The sequence below is a fragment of the Polypterus senegalus genome, chromosome 11 (genome assembly GCF_016835505.1).
Source record: "Polypterus senegalus isolate Bchr_013 chromosome 11, ASM1683550v1, whole genome shotgun sequence".
Taxonomy (NCBI): domain Eukaryota; kingdom Metazoa; phylum Chordata; class Cladistia; order Polypteriformes; family Polypteridae; genus Polypterus; species Polypterus senegalus.
Window position 1 is genome coordinate 56,911,369 of NC_053164.1, and position 6,000 is coordinate 56,917,368.

A 6,000-nucleotide genomic window follows, 5' to 3' on the forward strand; every position below is an offset into this window, starting at 1 on the left:
CTCAAACACATGACTTGAGAACTTTCTTTCAAAGTCTGCAGTCACACTGATCTCATGTCATCAGCTTTCAGGAGCTTGCAGCCATGTCACCTACTAGTTTGAGCATATCATCTTTTTGATGCCTGCTGCTGCATTTCTTGATTATTTAATGTATTCAGCTTTTCATTAAGCAAATCACGACAATTGTTTTTAATCCATCTCTCAGACATTTGCAGCCTATTTACTTTATAGCATGATCTCATCAAATGTAGGTGTCCACATAACTTCAGAACCAGACATCAGAGCACACTATATTCAATCTTCAGAGTTAAGCATCCACCCCATCTGCAAGTCTTATCCAGCACTTAGTATGTCAAAAATCATCACCTTTTAGAAACCTGCAATTTCATGACATGACAGCCTGATCTCTTTAACTTCCAGAAGCCTGTGGCCGCATTAGTAAAGAACAAGGGGTCAACAGTCACCCTGCCAAAGATTCTGATCTCTTCATCATTCAAAGCTCGGCTGTCACATCACCTGGGGGCCAGATTTCTTCCATTTTCATAAACCCACAGACATGTTTTCTGGAAGTCTGACCTATTCTGCTTTTAGCTGCCTGCAGCCAACAGTAGCTCAAGAGTCTGATCTCATCAGCATTCAGAGTCGGCCGTCTCACAGCACCTTGTTATCTGATCTCATCAGTTTTCACAGCCTATCCTAGACACGTCAACTTGGGAGCCTGATCTCATCAGCTTTCAGATACCTGCACTCGCAAACCTTGTCAGAGACATTCAGATTTCACAGGCTTGCCATCATGCCACTTTGGTGCCTTTCAGCTATTAAACATTGTGACAGAGAGATGTTTACTGTAGCTATAATTATTATTTTATAAAGGTGGCACCCAAATTTCCACTCTGCTCTTTCTGATTCAAAAACTATTACTTTTTGCCAAAGGTTTGAATAATTATCCATTTTGCATATCTGCTCATCAAATTCAGGATCATGGAGGGCCAGAGATTATTCTGGCATCATCAGTCCCAAGGCAAGAGCCAACTTAATGGGTGATCTATTTACTGTGGTGTACACTCATGTGCTCATCCACCCTGATTTGGTTCAGATCCATCAGTTAACATGAACTTCATTTCTTTGGGATGTGGGAAGCAAAGTTGTGCACTCTGAGGCACAGGGAGAACATCCATAATACACATAGATGGCGAATGGAAATCAGACTGAAAGCTCTAAAACGGTGAAGCAGCAGTCTTAACCATTGTGCCAGTGTCTTGCCCAATGTTATTATTTTTCCAAGTCTTTTTCTAGCACTAATCTATTCAGGATGCAACAGGCAAAAAACAAAAACCTACCTGATCCATCGCTGGGCAAAAAGCCCACCAAGTTGACCTGTGCATATCTGACATAAAGGAGGAACTAAAATACTCAGAGACAATCCACAAAGACATGTTTGAAACATTAAAACTACAAACTGTCAGGATCCAATTTGAACCCACGAGTCTGAAGTTGTGACACAGCATTGCTAATCTCACATCCTTATTACTACAGTAATTCAATTCATTGCAGAATTTATTGTTCCAAGAGCAAGTCTGGCTCACTATGTTTCGAGTGGAACACACAAAAAGCAAGGCTGAACTAATATAATTAATAGTATTCTCCCTCTATTTTCTCACTTACTCATTTTTTGCTCCAGATTTGCAATCTTGCCAATATAGGCCCATATCAACCCAGCCACAGGGGATGGACAAACCAGTGTGTTTCTTCGTGCCAGTCCCAAGCCTGGATAAATGGGGAGGGCTACGAGAGGAAGGGCATCCGGTGTAAACTTTTGCCACATCAATATGCGGACAGATGATCCACTGTGGCAACCCCTAACGGGAGCAGCAGAAAAAAGAAGAAGATGATAGGCCCATATCATCTATCACAATATATGATTATTATTATTATTATTATTAGCCACTCACTTATGCATTCATTTACTTGAATTTGTATCCAGTTTTAGGGCCTTGGGGAGATAAAGTCTTTCCCAGAAGCATCAGGTACAAGGCCAGGTCCAACCATGGATGGAATATCAGTCCACCTTAGAGCACTTACAGTAAAATTATAATAAAAATATCAGTTTACTCAATGCTTTACCTAGGATGGCTTACAGAAGTCACACTACATACAAGTACAAGCACATTGCTGCTGAGGTAGCTAAGCAGCAGGGCAAACTAATTTTCTTCCTAAAGCAATCAATAGTAGATCATATAAATAAAGTCTTTACCTCCAGATTATATGTAACAGTAAAGAAAACTATCAAACATTTATAAACAAGACAGTAATAAAATTTGCCTTTTTTTTTTACAGTGAACAACAGAAAGTAGGTACAAAAACAATAAAAGTAAGCAGAAGCTTAAATGTGCATTAACTCTTTACATCTGTCATACCAGGTGTAGCTACACTAAAGCCATTACTGTCTATGGAGTCCAGACAAATTGATGAAATTTGTTAAGCAAGACACATCCAGACAGGCAATCAATATGGGCAGCTCACTGAAGCACAAATACCCCCACACCACACAAATGCATCATGAAGCATGCCACCTGAACCCCGATCATACACAAGGTGAAGGCTGCTAAAGACAATTTCAATAAACATTCTGAAAAATCGGTCCCTGGAGAACCGTAAACATTTGGCTGGATTCTCTTATAATTGTAAGTGTTATCCATCAAAACACCCCCCTCACACCCCTGCTGCCCTCTGCTTAGAACGTAAGACAGCCTCACAAGTCTAATCTTGGACAGCAGAAAAATTGAGAAATATATTTATCCTTCTTTAATCATTTAAAATCCTTTACTGTGGTTAATCAGGCTATCTTCAGCAATCTTATTTCATCACTGAAAGCTGTAATTTCTTCTGTTGCTATATTGGCACATGCTCCTAACCTCTAGATTACAAAAAGTATAAGTTTACTGTGACTGTATATTGTGTGTGTTTTTTTTTTTTTTGCTTTTTCTTAGCTCAGTCAATCAACTGAAATAAATAAAGGACTGTTTCATGTAAAATGTAATTATTTTGTCATTGCATTTTAGTTTCATTTAAAATTACTTTTTAAGTTGGCTTAAGATCTCTGTATACAGTTATAAGTGCCTTAGAAGTTATTGTCTTATTAAAGATCTTTTGCCAGACTTGAGCCAAAGAAAAAGAAGCCATCATTCCTTTGAGTCTGGCAAATGCAAAATAATCTCTCAGGGACTGTTTCACAAAGCATAAACACAACAACAAAAAGGGCTTCTTCTGTCGAGTAAAAACGTGTGGTAACTGAGTGAAAAAACAGCACATGCAGTCAATGTTACATGATAGGCACAAGAGAAAACTATTTCACTGGGCACGTTTTGGGTATTTCTCTGGGTATACACACCCGTATTGAACAAAATAGCATTACTTCAAGAAGAGCATCTCTTCAAATTTAGAATTAAGCGTAAATGTTTATTATTTATTAAAAGTTATCAGCAAACACAAAACCTACCGTGAACGTCCCGCACACTTTGAATCCTTTTTCATCAAGTCTAGTACTAAATTGTGCATCATGAGATGGAAATTTTACAACATAGTAAAAGCAAACGTTCGCCTGAGCATCACGTTAGACGGAACACATCTGCATAGGTGTGCAGAAAATCACCGAGTGGCATAAATCAGATCTACGAAAAAGCCCTGAAACACAAGCTTATCAGTCATGTGTCATTTTAAGAGGGAGCCGTCAGCACGCATCCTCGAGGGAAACAAACATGTTTTATTTAACCTTTAAATGCCGGTTCACCATTCAGTGGCTGCATGCAACACAACGTATCGCGGTGACGAGAAACTGCTAACATGTAAAGTGGATCGCTCTGTTTAGATGCTCAAATCATAAAGGCTACGCATCCAAACTAAGGAAGCGCTGACCATTTTATACAGATGTGCCGTCAAATTCGAGTGTAGCCGTACGCATCATACGCAGACACAGGCACACTATATATATATATATATATATATATATATATATATATATATATATATATATATATATATATATATATATATATATATATATATATATATATATATATGATTCGAATATAAAGAGAGGGAGAGAGAAAAATACACACATGATTCTTTTAATCAAATGTCAATGCGGAAAAAGCCAAATTAAGCGACTAAAGCAACTGCTGTTACATCGGTTAATAATAATAATAATAATAATAATAAAAGCACGAGAAAATTCCATAAAAATATGTGTAGCCCATGTGGAAATCGTCAAAAGAATCACTGTACACCTTCTTGCAAAGAAACAAAAAATAAAAACTTACCTTTGCTCCTTATTAATGAATTTGTTTAGGATGTCTAGTAAGAAAACAAATTAGTTGCAATATATCTATATAATCCACACGTCAAAGGGAGTAATGATCCTTTAGAGGAATAAATTACCACTGGAAATAGGAATATTCTTGCACATAAATATATGTATTTATATACATTACCAAACACATTAGGGAATAAAAGACTGCATAAACAGAATAATGAATTGTTACTGTCCAATGCGCTAGTTCCGACTATTAACAATAATAATCAAGCGGATAGTATTAAAGAACTCCAATTACCGTGCGGTGAAGAACGGTACAGGACTACAGTATTGAACTTCCTGTTTTGGGTTGGGACAATCTCATACTGATGCAGAAACGAATCTTCTCTCCTGGAAAATATTGGAGTGCATTTACGGAGCAAAAGAAAAAAAAAAGAAATGAAAAACGAAGAAACGAGGGAAGGAAGCTTGATTGTGGCACTGGTGCTGGAAAGCACAGCTCCTGGTTTCGGATACGTACACTCTATGTTGCTCAATAGGCAGGGCTCTAGAGGGTGGGAAGCGCAGTAAAGCGATAATCCGATCGGCGAGGGATGGAGTGATATTGCTGTAGCCTACGAGCCGGAGGTGCAAGAGCTCCGATCTGCTCCTCACCTCCCTCTCTTCTTCCTTCCCTCCCTCACTCCCTCCCTCTCTCTCTCTCGCTCGCTCGCTATCTCCCTCCACCAGTCTCTACAAACGCATGCGTGAGTGGATGTACACACTGGATTTACTCGTCCTGCTTATGTTCTCACACACCCTACAGGATTTATTTTTTTGTTTATTAGACCATATAACTATATTCCGTTGCCTTGTATTTCTGTATGAAATTCTAGCTTTGTTACTAGTCGTTCTACTCTCTTTAAGATAAGATTAACTTTTTCTTCTATACATTAAATTGTACCTTCCCCATCTATCAGTCTCTCTTTGCACGTCAGCCTCGTGGCGAGTTTAGGCACATTCAATTATATTTGTGGTTCTTTGTAACAAATAGGTCCAAGAGAAAATTAACAGATAAGCAGTACTTATTTGATATATCGTGTTTCATAACGCAGCTAATGAATCAGCCAAGAATGCAGCACATTTGCCAAATAAAAACAAATTACAAATAAGCAACACACCATTATAAAATGCAGAGAAACCCTATACCTTGTAATTATGTATTTCATTTTACTATAATGTTAAATGTGCATACAATTAATGAGTTCTTCTTGTATTCATTTTTAATGTATTCATTTTTAATTATAACTTTAAAAACCTGTCTTTATGTATTATATTATGGCACCTGGTAAAGTATAAGTGCAACTGCCGTTTTTTTTATTTGGTGTTTGTGGGATGGTGATTAGGGGTCATATTTGCTAATGTCAATCAGAGGAAACTTGTCTTTTTGGAACGACACGTTCGATTTGCTAACCTAGCGTTAGCTGCTGCTTTAGCTGTCCAGCAAGTCAATGTTCCAGGTGTTCCCAGATGTGCTCAGCTACTATAGCTGCACTTGACACCTTTAAAGTCAGTGGAGATCTTTATCGGTGTACTGAATTCCTCTTATTACTAAACTCGAACTATAAATCTTTGATCACATTTGCAAGTTATAAGTGCATTTACATACGCCTCTCCCCATAAAACATCGCTGACAAGATATTTTAACG

The 6,000-nt window shown here is 37.9% G+C and overlaps 1 protein-coding gene across 3 annotated transcripts in view; it reads right to left on the reverse strand.

The window, feature by feature from the left end:
- The window catches only part of gabbr1b (gamma-aminobutyric acid (GABA) B receptor, 1b), a 770,225-nt gene extending 765,252 nt beyond the window's left edge, over positions 1–4,973 (reverse strand). For all 3 annotated transcript variants that reach the window (XM_039768692.1, XM_039768693.1, XM_039768691.1), the window contains exon 1: positions 4,611–4,973. The gene's annotated coding sequence lies outside the window, so the exon portion shown is untranslated. The remainder of the gene's footprint in view (positions 1–4,610) is intronic.
- Positions 4,974–6,000: the final 1,027 nt, after the last annotated feature.